Below are 20,976 nucleotides of genomic sequence, written 5' to 3' on the forward strand. Positions count from 1 at the left end.
TATACTGCTATAATCTTAAATGTATATAATCCTATATTAAGCTCTACACCACTAACTTCTAGTATTTTTCCATACAGTATTTGTCAAGGTTTAACACTTTTTTGATATTTTGTACACTATTTTTTATGAAGATCGCAGTGCCACCACTTTTTTGAATTGACTTGTGATAAACTGCATGTAGATTGTAACCTGTAATTGTGCATAATTTATAATTTTCAGACCTGAGACCATGTTCAGTAACTACGAATATATCTGGTGCGCACTCACTTAGCATTATTTCAAGTTGGTCAATTTTGTTGGAAATGCTCTGTACATTGTTATGGAGAACTGTAATCGTTCCTTCTTGGTTTCGCAGGCTGTTTTTATTAGGGATTTGGTTATCATATGTATGCTTATCACTTACCATAAAAAATCGTTTTTCAGTTTACTGGGTGTACACTTCTTCCGTTGAGATGACCGTACATTTGGAGCATTCACTTTTTCACTACACTTTTCACTGCTATCTTCGGTGTCGTAACTGATTATAGCACAATCCCTGTTTTCAGATTGTACTTCTACCATGGAAGAATGTTTTTCTTACTCAATTTCCCTTTGGTTTATGCCATTCTCCTCACTTTCTTCACTTGATTTCCATTTCAGAGGTATGCTATGTTGAACTGGGAAGGTATTTCCATTGCACAAGTTTACTAAACACTGAGTAATGTAGAGCTTTCCCCTCTTGTTAAAATGTAGACCATGTTCTGTGTGTAGACTTCTCTTTGCCATGTTGAGTTTCAGCAATTTTACATTCCTGAATCTCTTGCACATTGATTCAAGTTGATTGTTTACTTCTTGTACTGCACCATTTACACAAGAGGTACTTATTAGGTCATGACGAAATGGGATATTGCATACGATGACATTTGTATGGGTTAGTTGTTTCAGGGTGAGTTTAATTGTGCTTACGACATTCTGACCTTGATTTTTGGACACATCATTTGTACCACTCAATAACACAACATAGTCTTCAGATCCTAAGGATTTACAGTCCTTTGCTATTGTGTGGGTTACCTGTTGTGTTTCACCACCTGGTTTTCCCATGCACTACACACTACATTGGTTGACATACTGTTTACATGAGCAGCTAAATCACGTCCATGACTATCCGCAAAGATAAGAATATTTTTTTCGTGAAAGGTTGTTCTTGTTTTGACTTCGGAGAGTGTTTTCCATCACTTTGGGGGTTATTTTCCTTGTATTCAGTTTCACTGCATTCTTAGTTTTTTTTGTTAGAAATTGTGTTTATGTAGGGCGTTGCATTTGTTTGGGGGCTTACTTCTGCATTGATTAGCACTACATACGGGTTTGGATGGGAGAAAGTAGTTGTTACACCACGATTGCCTACATAGTTCGTGGAGGTAGATTTTCTCTATATGTTTCTTTTTACCACTTCTGACCATGTACTATTACTATTTTCTTTTTTTCTCTTTTTCCTTTCAACAGTTCTAATTTATCTTCTTCGAGGATTCTTATAATTTCACTTTTCGTTTGCAGTTCAAGTTGTAGTTTTTCTAATTCCCACTTAACTTTTTCACAATCATAGCAGACCACCATTTTAACGATTTCCTTGTTTTACACCTTACTGTTACCTGTTTTTCAACTACACTATCTTCCGAGTTATTTATGAAAGTATGTGAGATATTTGGGGCAGGTTTTCAGAGTTTTTCGCCACTAATTTCGAGTTTTACCAGGAGCACAGCAGCACGTATACATTAAACTGGCGCCATCTTTATGGTTGTTATGTGATAAAAAAACACAAAAGAAAATTTGAAGTTAAAAGTTAAGAAAATGAATGAAAGGAATGATTTTATCAAGAAAATTTTAGAATGTTTTGCTAACTTATTCATTAAACTATCAGTTAATGAAACCATGTAAAAATACTACTTGTTATATTGTTAAATAGAGTAATGTAACAAGCTGGTTTTACATTTACACATGTGCTAGTCTCATATTTTGCCAATTTTTAGTCTATATGTATGTACACATAAAGCCACTTGTTAGCACATATTAATCCCAACCCTGCTTATGACTTGTGTTTGGAAGTAACTCAGTTACAAGTAACAGCAACTTTTTGAAGAAATATAACTGTAACTAGTTACATTTAAAACCAAATAGCTGTAACTATAACAGTTACTTTTTCAGCAGGAGTAAAGTTTCAAGTTAACGTTCAAGTTTACAGTTACTTTACGGCACTTAAATCAGAAAAAGAAGCAAAGGCCAATATATGTCTCTTCGCCGCTACACCATGTAGAATTACTTAGCTGGTTATTGTTTGCAAGAATTATGTAACAAACAATGGACAATCATTTTATTTTGGTAGTTACATTATTTTTATAAGCTTTATCCTGTGCTTTTATTCCATATTGTGATATCAACAATATATCATTAATTGACCTCCTGCAGCAATCAACCTAAGGATATGATTATTTTTTTTATTTAACTTGCACCAGAGCCAAAATATGAGGTGAAGTTTCAAATATGGATTTTTTAGGTGGTAGAAACAGACACTTTCTACTATTCTGTGCTACACAATTATTTCCTTGTCTTTTCATAGACTCATGGTATATCTAAAAATGACAACATACATGCAATTTGTGAGAGATACAGAAATACAGTTGTGCCTCACACAATGAACATTCATTCCACATAACAAATGTTTGTACTCAGGCCAGAACTATTGTACATAGTGTATTTCCTATAACTTGAAAAAGGAAAATTAGTACCATTTCCAACATTGGTGGTGGTTTTAATATTCAAGGTTTTTGACCTGGCTCGGGAACAGGTTAAAGTTACTCCTACAGTAACCTGTAGGAAACAGTGTCCCACTAAAGCATGTTGTCCTGGAATGGATTATGTTCATTATGCGAGACACCATTGTTTGTATACAAAAGTGCGAAATAGGATAGGTCTCTGAGCTGAAGACTCTTTGGTACATGTACACCATTCACCTTCCGGTCATTTAATAAATTCCGAACCACATGCCGGCTCTTACCATTGCAAACAACTCTCACCACTGTTCATGTGTGACAAAAGGGTGACCTGCATTTTATCTTTGGATAAGCGGACTGTTGTAAGTAATTACATTTATTTTCCTAATTAAGATTTAATACAATCTACAACAACAATAGACTTAACTTCCCCCTCTACTGAAGGATTTAATAATACTTTAAGGCACTGGTTCCCAAAGTGTGTGCTGCCACAGTGTGGGACACCATGGCTGGCTTACAGAAACACTGTGAAAAGTTCCATGAAATTGCACTTACTTCATGCTTATTTAGTACTTTTTACATGTAAAATGTTTCCGAATTTGAAATATGCATTTATTATTTAACTTAATACAAGTAACATAACCAGACTAACTGAGCATTGTAAGTATTATATAGGTCTACATTCTGATAGATAGTCCTACATTCTGACTTTGATACCCTGGAAAAATCTTGAAACACTAAGGGTGCCATTAAACGAAAAAGTTGGGGAACCTCTGCTTTAAGGTATTATTTGTTGCTTATAATGACAGTGTGGAGAAATGGAGTACACCACATAGATTTGGTAGCTATGGTGAAATATGCTCTTATAAAACATAATGCAAAAAATATATAGTGAGATTGCAGTGGGTCTTTGCAACATGCACAAGACAGTGTCAAAATGAAGTTCCACTTTTTGAGCTAAGTGCATAGAATTAAATGTGGATTTTCTACTACATGGTAAGAGAAAAGAACCGTGGTAGTCTAATCAGTAGGATGTGTGACTGTCATGTACGATACCTGGCTTTGTTTATAAGAATATGTAATCTCTGGAGTGAATTTTTGACCTGTCCTAAGCCCCACGACAGGTTACGTTTGCAGTAGGTTTTATGTATTAATTCACTCAAGAACGGCGCTCAGCATCTCCCATTTCATTTATTGAGTTGATATATTGAGTTGGTGTTTTAAGTCCACTTTATGCACAGTAAGGCTTATAGAGACTGGACCTACAGTTTAAAGTGGAATCCGAAACATTATGAGCCTCCACCGAGAATCGAAACCGGGACTCCTTGATTACATGGCGACGACTCTACAACTGCGCCATCGGCAGGCCCTATCTACCATTTCAGTCTTGCCTCACCCGCCAAGCTATTCATATCCCAGACTGTGAGAAAGTTAGCAGTGTTGCATCTCAACTACATTCTGTGTGCACGTTTTGGTCTGTACATACGAAAAGTTGCTGCAAACTTAACCTGTTGCGGGGCTTAGTACAGTCACGAACACTGCTGTGTTATTATGATCCCATTGGCTTTCAATGGAATCGTTACAACCCAGAAGTATCCGTTACTGTACAAGTAGCTGTGGCACTCACCCAGCCTAAAATCAGTGAGTGTGGGGGGAGATAGCTTCGCACCTGCATATCACTGTAATTTACAGGAAATTTCTTGACTCCAGGATGTAAAATCATTGAAGGCTGGTGAGGGAGAAGGAAGAACTCGATTTATGCGCACACGATATGCATGCACACATACACATTTATGTGTGTGTAAATTATTAATACGATATACATATTATGAAATATGTATGAGTATGATATGATCCTCCCGAACCATATCAAAGATTCGGTCATATTTAATATTATTCTTAATTATTTTACTTTTTATATTCACTATGAAAACGTTATGAAAGATGAGATATTTAATAATTGAACTAATGACCTAATTCTGTCATTCGAGAAGTTTAGAATTTGTTATTTGCAAGCTTCTTGAAAGCAAAATCTTTCATTGTTGACAATTAGTCAAAAATATGTGTTCTCAGTTTTAGAATCAAACTATTATGAAAGCCATAAGAGCTAAATTTCAGTTGGAGTTATTAGTAATATAATCCTTATGGACATTGGGAAGAAGTTTTTAAGAATGTGACAACTTTATGGTAGAGAATATTATAGAAACTTTAAGGATCATAACTGTTGTTTTAGACATAGAAAAATGAACCTTATGGAACATACTGTTTAATCTTTAGAATATTGCCATTATACACAAATTAGTTCTGCATATCACAGCTGTAGCTATGTTTATCTTTTGTGTCACGGGAGGCGCTCTGCTTGACATGCAAGGATATAAATACAGCTTCGGAACCTAATTCTGGGGAGGGCCTCCCCGATGGCGCAGTGGTAGCGTCCTCGCCTTGTAATCAAGGGGCCCCGGGTTCGATACCCGGTGGAGGCACAAGTGGTTCGGATTCCACTTTAAACTGTAGGTCCAGTCCCGATTAGCCTTACTGTGCATAAAGTGGACTTAAAACACCAACTCAAACCAAACTCAAACTCAAACCTAATTCTGGGGCATTTTCATCACCAACTCCGATGGATTAACATCTTAAATACTCAGCTCCCTTTATGGGATGGTTCAAGAACTCAGTCTTCGTTCCCAAATTAGCTTAGAGACATAGTTATTCTGTCGTATGGGTAGGTTCGCCATGTGGACATGCTAACATGTCACCATACGAAAGAATAAGTTAATTTCAACTTTATTTTGAAGTTTTCTGAAATTTTAAATAAAATCTTAACAAAATAATGTTAAATTTCGACTCAGAACTTACTGTTATTCTGACGCAAGGGTAGGTTCGCCCTGTGGACATGTTAACATGTCACCATGCGTGAGAATAAGTTAATTTACGATTGCTCACAACTTTGTGATAATTCAGTTTGATTTCTTCGAAACATATACGTAATATATTTTCAATTTTTGCATAAAGCAACAGGACTTAATGTTATTCTGCCGTATGAGTAGGTTCGCCCTGTGGGCATGCTAACATGCCATCATACGGAAGAATAAGTTCAGATTATTTCGTCTCCATGCTTATTATTTATTGATCAGGTTATTCATTATTGATATCTGGCATGGTTAGGTTTCGCCCTGTGAACATGCTAACATATTGCCATACCCGATATCAAGTCGATGTCTCTAATATTTTACGAATTATAGCAGTTTGTATTTCTGCATATATCTTGAAGCCAGACCATAAAGTCCAATTTATATTAAAATCGGAGTCAATACTTAAAACCTTCGCCAGTCACGTCAAAGTTATGCTTCATTATGTCAAGGAGCGTTCATAAAGTTACAAGCAAGCGATTAGTCGTCTTTATATAACTGATATGACAGCTTGATCCATATTATGTAAATAAACTGCAAAAGTCGTGTAGATTTAATTATAAGAAGGAAATCTGTTCTGTCCTTTATTTATGGAGATCTGTAACTAAGATGTAAATTTATAAAAGTATCTTGAAAATAAACCATCTTCAGGAAAATAATTGCCCATAAAGAAGCCTACTGAAGACGCAGACCTTTATTCGGAAACAGATGTTATTAATTTATAAAATCTCCCTTTTCCATAGCCTGTCAAATGATTTAGTACATAACAGTCGAAGCTTCATATCCCACGTATTTCTACTACTATACCCGTACCTGAGAGGGGTCAGAGTATCCCATTAGCCCACTGAGTTTTAGCCGAGGTGAAGAAACAGATGACATAGGATATTGAAAGGTGATTGAAGAAATAGGAAGGTAAAGATGAGGATGGACGCTTTGTCTTCGTCATTTTTTTTAATGTAATAGCTGCGATTGTATAGTTTTTCGAAGGCGATTTATGCTCGAGGACGCTGACGACAGAGGGTGGTCTAAAGGTTCGAGAGAGGAACCGCCACGAAGCCTAGTTCAGTATGAGAGCAGCCTGAAGTGTCGCGATGGATGTTTCTGCTCACTTTCTTCGTCTCCTTCGAAGTTTAGAGCTGGCGATCGAGCGCAGGTCTCTCCCCAGCCATGCAGCTAAGCAATGATGATTTCAAAACGATGGTATTTGTTTTATTTTGATTTTGAGCGTTTTCCCTCATCAGTTGTTATGTTTTCCTTCCTAATTTTGCGTAACGCTATGCGTCGCTCTTCATAGTCATTCACCTGTTGATATGTGCTGATAGGAATATTGGCAGCCCTGAAAGGACTCCCCTGGAATTGGAGGAAAGAAACTGAAGGGAGAGTGGTGGGTGAGTCACATGGCACGGCACCTTACAAATGGCATCCACAACGTGGGGCTCGATAACAATAGTGGTATCCTAAACGTGTTGGCTCGATTGTGTAGTGTACAAGGGCAAGACAATTGTTTAAAGTTGAGATTCATTGTGCAAGACCATTGAAGTTTCATAGTAGTAGTAGTATTTCGTTTCGAAATGTAAATGAAGCATTTGCGTAGCACAAATAAAAATCTTACTTCGAGTTCAGGACTTAATGTTCCCGATTGTTGTCGTGACATTGATATAGAAAGAACTACATTTGTGTACAAGATCACGAAATTCCAGAGCTTCTACTTTATTTTAAAGATGCTAAACAACAATGTATTAAACTTCAGCGCAAGGCATGGGAGAAGGATGATTTGGAAAAATATGTATAACTTCAAATTTGGTTTATTTAGTGAGCATATGGAACGAAAAAGAGGAAGATCGGATTCAAAGTATATTTGATAAAAAGAAAGCTATTGAGCTTCTACTGTATTAAGCCGCGACGCATCCCATTGTTGTTATTCTTTCTCAGAAAGTTGGACAAGTTGGTCACGATCCTCTTTAACTCTTATTAAGTGCTTGTCTAAACGATATGGATCTAGGCAGTTCCCGTGTTTATCATGCTGCGCAAGTGTATAACACCGACCCTTTGAATTTAAAGTCGGCTACCATTGACCAGAGGTATAAAGAACATAACGAGAGACAGGCATTGAGAATGAAGCGAGAATTAGAAAATGCTCTGCATGTAACAGGAAATTTTTGTCCCCGAAATGCTATGAAAACCATTTGCGCACAGAAGGGCGGAAATCCAGTGTTTGCCAATCTATTCACCAATGTAACGTATGTTACAATGTAGTGAACAAGAGATTGCGCAAAACACCGCACAAATGCGATGAATTTTTTTGTAAAAGCTGTAATGCTTTTGTTGAGCCAGCGCACAAATGCTATATTCAGCCTGTAAAGCCCGAACCAAGTGCAAAGTTTCTTTATATTTTCTATGATTTTGAGTGTATGCTGGTAGAGGGAGAGAATGACCAGAAACACGAAGTCAATCTGGCTGTTGCTAAGCAAGCTTGTCATGTCTGTAAAGACACGGATGCTGATTTCTGCGAGACGTGTGGTCCCCGTGTCCATATTTTCCCCAATATTCAAGAATTTATGCAATATATACAAACACCGAGGGAAGGGTTTAATAAAATTGTGTGTATTGCACATAATGCAGGACGATATGATTCTCATTTTGTTTTAAATTACCTGATTACTAAAGATAATATTACCCCCTCCGTAATTATGCAGGGTAGGAAAATAATAGAAATGTCAATTACAAAGAAAATAGTGTTCAGGGACTCGTTGAATTTCATGCTCATGAAATTGAAGGACTTGCCAGCTAGTCTGGGACTAGCGGAAGATTTGCAGAAAGGCGATTTTCCATATTTGTTTTCCACCCCTGCAAATCAGAATTATGTAGGTCCATTCCCTGATATTCAATATTATAATATAGATTCCAAGTCCCCCAAAGAAAGAGAAGAGATGCTAAAATGGCATAAGGAAACTGTCCAAGCAGGGAAAATTTTTGATTTTCAAAAAGAGTTGCGCGAATACTGTATTAAAGATGTGGAAATTCTTGCTGCTGCATGTATTAAATTCTCTAATCTGATCGAAGATCTGACTGGAATACAGTGCTTTGTTCGCTGCGCGACTCTTGCGTCGTTAGCGTCTTTGATATTTAGAAGTAAATATCTGAAAGAAAACACTCTTATTAAAGTTCCGCCATTTGGATTTCGTGAACAAGACCAACAGTCTCTAATTGCCTTAAAGTGGTTAAAGTGGGTGGAAACTACTGAAAAGATCACTCTAAGATACGCAGGGAATCTGGGGGAGGCTAAAATAGGACGTTATAAGTTGGACGGACTCCATGAAGAAAGTAATACTGTTTATAGTTTCCAAGGTTGTTATTATCATGCTTGCCGGATTTGTCTTACTGAAAACAGAGATAAGCCTCTTAACGAGACTGGCGAGACCCTAGATCATAGGTACGAACGTAAAGAAATATTAGAGCAAATGGGGTACACGGTTATAGAAAAATGGGAATGTGAATTCAATGAGGAAATTAAAAAAGATCCAGAATTGCGCAAATTCATTGCTGAGAATTTTTATTCCCTGAATAACCCACTTATCCCAAAACAAGCTTTTAATTGGGGACGCACTGAACTTTTCAGAGCAGTTTATGAAAAATAAGAGAATGAAAATACAAGCATGAAACTGCTAGATGTAGTTTCCCTTTACCCTGCAATGATGAAGCAAAGAAAAATGCCTACAGGGAAACCAGTGATTTACACGTCAGAGTTTAATACCTTGGATAATGTGTTTGGGGTTGTAAAATGTGATATTCTCCCCCCTAAATATTTATATTTACCAGTACTGGGCATGTCATGCAATAACAAATTAATGTTTGCTTTATGCAGAACTTGTGCACAAAGCGAGAATCAAGAACAATGTTCACATACAGATAAAGGAAAATACTTACATGGCACCTGGGTATCGGAAGAACTGAAACTGGCTGTAAGAAAAGGATACAAAATACTCAAAATATATGAAATTTGGGATTTTCCTTCGGCTGACCAGAATGATAATGTGTTCAAAGACTATGTAGACACATTTCTTAGACTGAAACAACAGTAGTAGTGTATACTTATTGTTTCTACGCCGTACTTGGTACGAGCCCTTATTTATCCTCTTTTTTTATCAATTGAATATCAGTTTTTGACATATTTTGACAATTTTTTTTCGATGTTTTAGCGTTTAGCGATGTTTTAGTACAATTTTCAATTTTTCCCACCTCGTACTTGGTACGAATGCCACGATCTTACGTGATATAACTTAACCTATTCATTTTTTTTCGTGCTAAACTACACGAGAGCCTCTACGTGCTTTGACCTACTTTAGAGTAGTAGGTGGGATGCTTCGTTCTGGCTGGGTCCTTTGACCTACTTTTTATTTTACGACGTTTTACGGACTAAACTAACCTACAATGAGAGAAAAGTGGACAGAAAAAGCTCTGGCATCACTTTTTAAGCTATTTTTTACCTCCTGCAATTTTGCTCTTATGCTAACCTCGCCCTTTCACCTACTTTTGAAATGACTTACGACATTTTCCTATAAGTCTGCTGTCTCCTCTTACTGTAAGTTCCCCTCAGTGTAATCTACTACGACCTGCTCTCAGCGTAATCTGCCACGACCTAATACGATGTTGTTTTTTTAAAAAAACTCTCATGTGCGATCTTCTACAATGTGCTCCCCCACTGCTACGACCTAACGGGACCTCTCTCCTACGATGTTTTTCGGCCCCCCCTGCTACGAAGGGGGAAAAAAATCTTCATGTTCACTGAACAAATAGGAGAGCTGGAAGAGTACTTCCTGGCTTTTCATCGAAAAAACGGGGAAGATGTTCAGTTCAGACAATGGAATGGGGACTAATTTTCGGATGCGGATTACGCCACATCGCATCCCTTATAATCCGAAGCTCTCTGCCGTGGAAACTTCCATATCATCTAGAGCGACTGTTCTGAAGGCGATATTTAAAACTGCTCCGTGACCCTTTCGTTCTTCACGTCGTACGCGAAGGACTTCTCTGAGACCAGGATGACGCTGCACACGGTGTCCTCGTGCAGCGCGTCGTGGAACTCTCAGACGACCTTGATGTTGGTGCGATCGTTGACCACAACCTGCTACCGCTTCGTCGTATTGATGACGAACATGGGTCTTTGTGCTTTGAATTCGCTGGGTGTGTAGTTTGGTTTGGTTTGAGTTGGTGTTTTAAGTCCACTTTATGCACAGTAAGGCTAATCGGGACTGGACCTACAGTTTAAAGTGGGATCCGAACCACTTGTGCCTCCACCGGGTATCGAACCCGGGACCCCTTGATTACAAGGCAATGACGCTACCACTGCGCCATGGGGAAGGCCCACTGGGTGTGTAGTACATGTCGACGTTTCCCTCCGTTACCCTCTTGTAAGCGGTGTAAGCTTCGTAAAGTTTTAGGTAATCATCTTTGGTCATGTCGACCTCTGTTTGTCAAAAATTCGAGATATTTGCAATTTAAGATTTTTTTAACGCTGTGGACTTTTCGTGGAATTTTCGATTGATGAAAAAAAAATTGGTTCCATGACGACCTATGTTCATTTTGGTATGGGAGGACATAGGACACCGAGACTCGACCGACGCACTAAACCCGACCTTTCTACGACTATTCGTTCAAAAGTTACGAGTGATCAAAGTTTTGGGGTGGGTGGGTTAACTTCTTACCCCTTGACCCCAGGGGCCTAAGTCTTGAACTGTCAACACGTTAAGGTCTAACGAGTTCGTGACGTTTTTGTCAAGAAAGGCTAACGAATGCCATTTAGTGTAGTCTCCACTCTTCGTTAACGAATACGGTTACGGACGCGCTAACAGAAAACGAGTTGAACCTACTCACAAGCCAGGCACCTACCGAGTTCGTTCACGGCTGCAGATTTTCAAGATGGACACTATCAGCAGTTGCGGAGGATGGTTTTGAAGAAAGAAGAATTGCAAGCCCACTTCGTTTCAGTCGTATTTCGAGTAAGTACGTCATGTTAGTATGTTATTAATATTATTGGGTATGAACATAAGGGCAATTGGAACAAATCTGGGGGAGAGTGAAATACGTATGTATTGTGAATTGTTGCTACGATGTACCTAAAGAATTAAATACTTCGTGCTATTTTCCTCCTTATTGTTAATTACATTGTTCCACGTACTTTGTAAGAATTAGAGCTGATATTTTTGGAACATTCCTTAAGCTTAGCAATCGCGAAATAAAATACTACTGCAAAATATATTTTGATACACCTGGGAAATGTATGCCAACATTCCACCCACGTCACATCAAAATGTAAAATAACGATGCCGCACAAAATAAGAACAATTAATTTCTGCAACGTATTGTCTTGTTGCAACCAGTAAATGAAATTACGGTACTATAAAATACTTCAATTAGGCACCACTACCATATGTTATATATAGGGGGAAAATGGTACACATGATTTATACAGTACGTGAACTGATGATAAAGATTTTAAAGGAAATTTTGACACTATGTTTTAAGTTGTATTAATTGCAGGTCGAGTGTACTAAATTACGTACTCCCTCGAATTTCCAGGAAAAATTCCCCATGGAAAGATTAACTGTTGTTAAGACTATATCAGAAGCTTGGGGCATAGAAACGTATATTTACAGAGTTACGGACGTTAGAATTTATCCCAAAACTATTTTTTTATCACGACGGGAATGTAAAATTATCTTTTTTTATTGTAGTCTCAAAATCTAACCTAAACACCTAAGCACCAGTAAAAGTGAAAGTACTCCATTCGGTTGCCCAGATACTGGTGAGAGAAAACCTTTCTTTGTGACAAAAATGTCATTAGTAATGTATATATATGTGTGTGTGTGTGTGTGTGCATGGGAGGGGGTACTTGGTATACTGTATTCACAACCATCAATTGAAAAGGGGAAAATATTGTTTTCTATATGAAACCATCAACAGAATGCACTCAGTTTAACTACCTTATGTCATGTGTTGATAGTGGTTAGCATGAATTTATTTTAAGCATGAAAATCTTTGAGTCAGTGGGAACTGTTTCATAGAAGTTTCCTTGTAAGAGAATTTATATTTATTTTTTCTGAAATAATTTTATAGGTGCTAGAAGCTCTCATTTTCACAACATGGAGGTACCAGCCAGATGGTTATAGGTCATCAGCCAGTGTATAGAGCAAGTGTGCAGTGCTATGGTGGTTATTGCTCCTCACAATGGATGAAGTTCCCATTGATACAAGCAGAGCAGCTGGATGTTAAAAGGAGGTAAGATAGTGTACGTTATTTTTGTTTCATTATAATAACACCTATTGACATCCATCATGTGGTGGGTTTTAGACAGCTTCTACAATAAAACGTAATAAAACATAAATACTGAAATGAGTGGCTGACTGGCCATGTAGGTAGGTATATTGTGCAAGTGAACATGCTAGTTTATTTTCAATACTATCCATATAGTTCTGGATTAGCAAACAAATTTGTATCACTTTTTATATCGTATTCCTATTTTCATGGACAAAACAATACAATTATAATTGTTAAGACAAACCAAATCAAAGGTGCTCATGGCAATAACAGTTCCAGAGTGATATTCTTTTAATATTTTATTATTTTTTATTGGAACACAGTAAAAGGTGAATTTGTGGGGTTTTCAAAACAGTTGCTATTTTCAAATAAATCAGAAGTAAACAACTGAGTAATGTGTAACATCAGATGGATGGTATTTCTCATTCAGAATAACATGAATATATATATATATTTTTTTTAAAAAAAATCATTAACTTTGTGCAGTATCTTATTATGATCAATACCTCAACTTGTTAACCCAATTATTTGTGCAAAAGTTACAGTACGTTTCCTCTTTTGCAGATAGCCGATTAAAATGAAAATATTGTGACTACTCTTGGTATCCAGGGTGGACACATGAGGAATTCCAACATCAGATACTTTTGTCAATATAAGAATAAGGCAGGTACAAGGAACACTTGGTATGTAGATGTTCTAAGTCTGGAATAATTATTGTTAATAATTTTTCCATTAAGTATTTAAATTGCACTCATCTCATATATGAACTGCATTATTAAAGATGTGAAGTACTATGTTTATTACCATTACTGTATTATGAATACATGTGCAGTGTTGTTTCATAATTATCTATATTCTACAATAAGTCTAGTATTCTCTTCTCTCACCTTTTTATTATTACAAAATGTGCATTATCCGTAAATTTTAAACTTAAACATTTCTGAGTTCTTCAAATGTTATCAAAACGTTTTATTCTTAGATACAAGTAGTAATAATAATAATAAGAAGAAACCCTACCAGTATACAACAAGACCATGCTAGTAACAATTTTATGTGGAAGCATTTTTATTAATAGAAATGTTACGTGAATGTTTCATAAAATCATATAACTATTTTTATTCCAGACAATACTTTACATGGAAGCCTTCACATAACATTCACAGTTAGCATAATCTATAATGTTTGCCACACAATGAGCATGTGATTAAATATGATACATGTTTAATTTGGATATGAATAACAAGATTATTGAAATGTAATAGAATTTGTAGAATGTAAATTGAGGATGATAAATTTATCTAACCTCGTTTGTTGTAGGCAAGTTTATAAAACACCTAGGAGTCATAACACATTAGCCCCGTCTAGTTGACTGCACGTTTTGACTCTCTTTGCACTGAAGCGTCTAGTTGGTTGCACGGTGCAACACTGAGTTGTCTAAGTTTGTTGATTTGGAGTCAAGTAGTGTATTTGGTGTCTGCAAAATCTGCACTACCTTTCGGACTGGTGTATGGTCACGTGATGTGTGCTAACTAATCAAATGACCGTTCAAAGCAGCAGACAGGCATTTGTTGAATCTTCTTAACTGGAACACTGCTTTCCGTCTAGTTGGTTGAACGTGATTTCCTTGCACTACTCTTGACACTGGATACACCTGCACTGCACAGAGTGTAAAAAAGTGCAGCAACTATATGGGGCTATTACATGTTCATTTGTTCAACATTCCATTTGCTATGGAAATAGAGCTTTTGTGGAACACTTGCGTATTTTTAGAAGTCAAACATTGACATTGTGATTTGAACAAAAGTACTCAAAATTTCTATAAATGTGGCACTTTAGAGGATTGCCAAATTTAACATACAGTTTCTTCATAAGAGACTGGGGGAACTATCACCGGATATGTGCACTTTAGATGTTTTGAAGTAAAGGAATAGATTATAGAAGTGCTCATAAGTTAATACTTGAATTCCTGCTGATCCTTTAAAATCTTTTGAGTGAAGTTACTTTCAATTGTTATTGGGATATTTATTATCTACAGTGGAAAATCAGGACAGGCCTTTCTTTATCTTTGCAGGTAACAGTGGGTATCCAGAGAACCATGGGTCATGACATCAATAGATGGTGCTGGTGAAAACACTCCTGAGGTGCATAGCTGTCTAATGTAATGGACCATTGGCATCCTAAAACAAAAATGTAGGTGTCTTTTAAAGAACATGGTGCTTCACTATCGCCCTCCTATGGCAACAAAAATCAAAGATGGAGGGATGGAAGAAAATTCAGTTTTCCCATCCACTGTCAACTGTGTGTGTGTGTGTGTGTGTGTGTGAATCTTCAGATGTGCTTTAATGTTATTAAGTTTGTGTGAAATAGGTTTTCTGTGACATTCTTTTTGAAATATAACATTGTAACGGTACACCACAACTTTATTTCAATATTGTTAGCAGTGCCAATTCCTCACTTCATTCATTTAATTATTGAATATTTTAAATGGTTCACTTATTTATTTTTACTACCTGCTGGAAAGTTTTTTTGAAGATTGGGACTCAACCAACAGAAAACTAAATATCTGCTTGAGCCATAATTTTCAGATAATTTTTCAGTAAAATGCACATCAGCCATTTCATATGGCTTGGATGGCTGTTACCTTAAAATATATTTCTTTAAAGAAAGGAGATTTATATTTTCATATGCAAGATGAAACATTAAAAGGTTTATTTTATTATGTTTAAAGCTTTCCCTTTGCAACAGTTTTTAAGCCTTGTTTGTCATTATGAAATATCAATGTACTTCCAGAGCGTATAGAAGAGGAAGTGTGCGCACTTCGGTTTCTTCCCGTAAGCCAAGTGAATAGAGCGGTGCCCCACCGAAACACTGGCAGCACCTTCGCTTGCGACGAGCGTCTTCTGCTTGCAGTGCGGCCGCGCATTATGTAGAGCGTTGTGTTTTGTTGTGCTAGAATAACATTGTGTACTTTTATTAATGACAACGTTGTTACGTTATTCAGTTTAGTGTCGTTAGATTTGTGATTGATCCGTTGTGACTAGTTTCTCTTGTGTTCAACGCATTATTATTGTGTTTGATACAGCAGCGAGCGAAAACTACAAGATGCCTACGTGTTTCGTACCCGGTTGTAGATCTGGATATGACTCCTGCACAGGCAATATATAAAGGATCAGAAGCACATACAACTTTAATAAAATGGAATGCTGTTCTTAGAGATAATCGAAATTCCACGTTCACTTGTGATGATCATCCCTCCACTGTGGATTTTCTGCACTTGCATATGTGCAATCAATTTACGTACCAGCAAAACTTGCTTTATTTTCGGGCGGAAACTGTGAATACAGGACTGAATCTCCTCTGACGTCTTGTTAATGAATGCGAACTCTGGCAAGAGCAACCGAAAATAAAAATCTTTCGGTGAAGAAGCAACCTGAAAATAAAATAAGGGAAAAAATTTCCATTGTTGAAGATGAAATTCAAATACCGGACTGGGAAAACAACATACCGTACTTAAATGAACAAAGTGTTGGTAAAGAATACTTGGTGTATCATTTGGCAGGATACACAGTCCGGTATATTTCAAAAGTGACGCATTGTACACTGTGTACAACTTTTCTGCACGGGGAACCAACTAACGTACCTGCCTCACTTACGCTAATCCAAGACCATAGGCGCCGACTCCATGGGGCTGAATTGTGCCACATGAACTTAACTTTAAATTTACATTTGAAATGTTCTAGACCATCAACTTTGGGGGGCTGAGACCGCTAAACCATCAACTTTGGGGGCGGGGGCTATGACCAGAGACAGCAAAACACATGACTTATTATTATATACTACGTATGTAATTATGAGTATTGTTAAAATTGATATTTTTGAGGAATTCATGGGCTTTTATGAGATTCCGAACACTGAGGCCAAAACTTAAAAAAGGGAGAGTGATTCATTCATTAATTTATTTCAGTGATCAGAGCCCCCCCCCCCCCAATAATTTTGACAAGTCGGCGCCCCTGTCCAAGACTATGGTTCGGGTGACGGCTGTAAATACCTTACCTATGCATCGAAAAGTGTTTATGATGTGCTGTTACGAGTGGAAGATGTTGTTGCAGAGAAATTATCATGTGCTAATAGTTTATGGGGTGATATATATATTTTTTAAGTGTTTGGACAATTTAAATATAATTGCTGTGAAAACTTCGCAATTAGGATGCTGTGAAGATCATGTGCTGCGTACGCTACCTAAACTCGTATTTCACTATCTGAAATGTCGATTTTTCTTCCGCACCAAGGAGATAAGAAAGGAATTAAGTGCCTCGAAGACAGCAAAATCATCTCCGAAATTCTTCAAACTATCCAGCTGCTGAGCTTTTCTCCAAACGTAAGTAACATACATTTTTGTTTCTTATGTAGTTAGCTATGTAAGCAACGCGAGCATCTTCCGCGCAGTCTCAAACGTCACCACTGCCATCTAGGCGGTGGACCACGGCAACTCAGGGAGTGCACACACTATTCCTTCTATACGCTCTGGTACTTCATTGCCTTAGTTACTTTTGCCATAAAGTAGTGTTGTTGTTGTAGAAGATTGTTATTGCAAGAGCTGTAACAGAACACACAAAAGGGTTTTCCTAAAGTTTTAAAAAGCTGATATTACATGCAAAGTTCCCATGTTGTCAGTTTTTTTTTAACTATGCCTTTTCTGTGTACAAAAGGTCTGCATCAGTGTGTATCTGATTTCATGAATACATGTTTCATAATGTACACAATCACCTCCCACTTGATTTAGAAAAGTTTCATTGCAAAAATATTTTTCAGTGCTGTTCTATCTGAAATTAGTTTACTTTACTCATTTGCTCACTGACAGTTCAAGGCTCTTCATTGGTGTATTGGAAATGTTGCATGTTGCCATCTTGTAATCAAGGGATTCCATGTTCAATACTCAGCAGAGGCACTTATGGTTCAGATACCACTTTAAACTGTAGCTTCTTTGTGCATAAAGACGACCTCATGTCATATGTTGCCGTGTGAGAACCAGAGGAACGTAACTCTAAAAAAGCCGTGTTTGGAGTCAGATTCACCCATGTCCAGCTTTTCTCATTAGTGGTAAAGAGGATTTAAGTATCTTCAAATTACTGACTTTTTTATATTCAGACATAATCACTCGTGAAAATTACATAAATTTAAGTTAGGTCCATCTGGTTCTCGTACAACAATATTACAATAGTCATTAATGCGAGGACTTCTTTGAACAGTCTCCCCATTAATAGATTAGTCAAATCTTAATTACCTCAACATCAAGGGGACTCCAGATTTCATTTTCAATCTCTTGAGATACTTTTTTTATTATTATTTTTACCTTTTGATGCTATATTTCCATTTGTATACGGCATCCACAATAATTTTTGTTACATCATCTACTTCAAATGGTAGTGGTGCTTCCCTGATGGCATAGTTGTAACATATTTGCTTTGCAATCAAGGGGTTCCAAGTTTGAGAACCGGTGAGGCATAGTGGTTCGGATCCTACTTTAAACTGTAGGTCCAGTCCCAATTAGCCTATCTGTGCACAAAAGTGGACTTAAAACTCCACTCCACTCAAAGAGTAAGGGAAATCCTACACTAAGATTGTCATTATAATTCATAAATCTTTTCACATCACTGTCTCGGTACTATAACGACTGAAAATTACACTTCACTGAATAAATAGTTTTGAGGAATTATAGTTGTTGTACCAATCATTAAATAGCAAAATTTACATGTTAGAGACATTATAATTGACTGAAAATTTATAAAATGGAAAAACATGTCTTTGGTATTATGTGCCAATGCTCACAGAGTTTCCAAAAAAAAAAAAACAACTCTGTATTGCACTCCCATAATTTCCACAACTTGGATCTCTGTGTAAATTTACAATTCCAGTTCTGTAACTTCTTGGTTCTGTTAGGCATTAATAAGTTACAGCATACAATTTGTCATGCAATTACTGTGTTCTTCCTGCAATGGAGGTGCCATCTAGTTAAGCATATTCACAACTTGCCATAAGCTATTGCATATAACTAGCTAAGGATATTCACACCTCCCGAAATGTTAACTTGAATGGTAAGTAGATAGGTTGAGGTACACAATGAAGATTGTGTGGCTGTCATAAACTTCCAGAAGTAACAATTTTCATTTTTGACAAAGCACCTTTATGAAATCAGTAAGTATATGTTCAGATTTTTTTCCCCTTACAGGCCTCAGATTTTTGTCATGTTTTTATCCTAGCTTATTTCTCCACACCAAATTAAATTTCCTATCTTCTGTGAATGCTATGATGATGCTGTCATTTGTCATGTAAATGCAAAAAAAAAAACCTAAGGCATATTTTTTAGCAAATTCATTGTATGACAGCATATTTTTGTCATTTTTGAGGTATGTTTTCTGTACATTTCACTGAGGAAATTCACACTTGTATTGGTAATGCAAACAAATTCTGTATACTTCCATCTCCATTCAATAAATTATGAATTAGTGAGGGGAGGAACCTGGATTTACCAGGAATGTGCCATAAAACGAGAAAGCAATAATAATAATAATAATAAGCAAAAAAAATTAAGAGTAACAAAAAACAACATAAAAGTAAATATCAAATTGACAAAAAAAATAAGTAAAAGATGTGATATTAATTACAAGCATTTCTTCTGATAGAAGACCGAAAGGCAAACTCGGAGGAAAATAGTACACCGTGTCCATAAATATACTGTCATACCTTAAAGTGGTAATTACGTCGCTTTGGATAATCGTATTTAAACGAAATTGGTGACATTTGAAAGAAAAACATAAATATTTTTGTGCATGTCAACAATGGACACCAATATCAGCAATGGACAACAATGAACGAGATCAAAGATAAAAAACTGAACACTCCTGACAACAAAGGACGATGCGGGTTTATTGTTGGATATTTAGCAGGTAGGCAGGTTACATGTGAATTGTTTCCTTTAAAATTGTGTTGTTATTACAGAAGATTTAAGAACGTAGTTGGTGTGTTTTAGAATATCTTTACACGCAGAGTTTTGGTGAACGTGTTGGTGTGTTTTATCATTCCACGCAGAGTTTGTTGAAGGTTCAGCGTGCGGATTGAAATGGTTATGGCGACCCCACAAGAACGTAGTTGGTGTATTTTACAATATCATTCCACGCAGAGTTTTGGTGAAGGTTCAGCGTGCTTAGAGGCGAAGGTTTCAAAATCAGGCTCCTTCACACACGTCAATTTTGAAGTGGTACCGGGATTTTGTGAATCGTGGCTTCATATGTCATCAAAGGAAAGGCCATTCAGGGAAGCCATCTGTCAATGAGGGAATTGTGGAACAAGTGCTTGTTCGTAGTCCTAAGAAGTCTGTACGTAGTTGAACATCCCTAAATCCACCGTATGTAAGATCCTGCGTACGCGACTGAAGTTTCACCCCTACAAACTGCAATTAGTGCACAAGTTGAAACCTGATGACCCTGTAAAAACGGTTAGATTTCTCTGAACATTTTATGTTACTAATGGAGGATAACGTAAATATGTCAGGAAGAATAATTTTCAGTGATGAGGCAACATTCCACGTTGTTGGAAAACTGAACAGACATGATGTAAGGATTTCGGAGAGTGAGAATCCACATGCAATTTTGGAAGTTGAAAAAGTGAATGTCTTTCTTGTGGCGTATCGAAACGTCAAGTCATTTTTCTTTCGAGAGACCACTGTGAAAGGTCCAGCTTATCTTGACATGCTCACTGAATGCTAATTTCCACAATTGGAAGAAAATGAAGGCAATACATTTATTTTTCACCTCCTCACAGGCGTTTACATGTTCGGAAACATCAGAATGAGCGGCTTGGATTGGACTTGCCGGAAATGATGATAATGTCTTCTACAATTGGTCGCCGAGGTCACCTGACTTGTGGGTCTGTGACATAAAAAAGATTGTGTCTATGTACCCCCATTGCCTCAAAACCTGCAAGAACTGCAAATTCGCATCACT

The sequence above is a fragment of the Lepisma saccharinum genome, chromosome 7, assembly GCF_977018435.1.
Source record: "Lepisma saccharinum chromosome 7, izLepSacc3.1, whole genome shotgun sequence".
Taxonomy (NCBI): Eukaryota; Metazoa; Arthropoda; class Insecta; order Zygentoma; family Lepismatidae; genus Lepisma; species Lepisma saccharinum.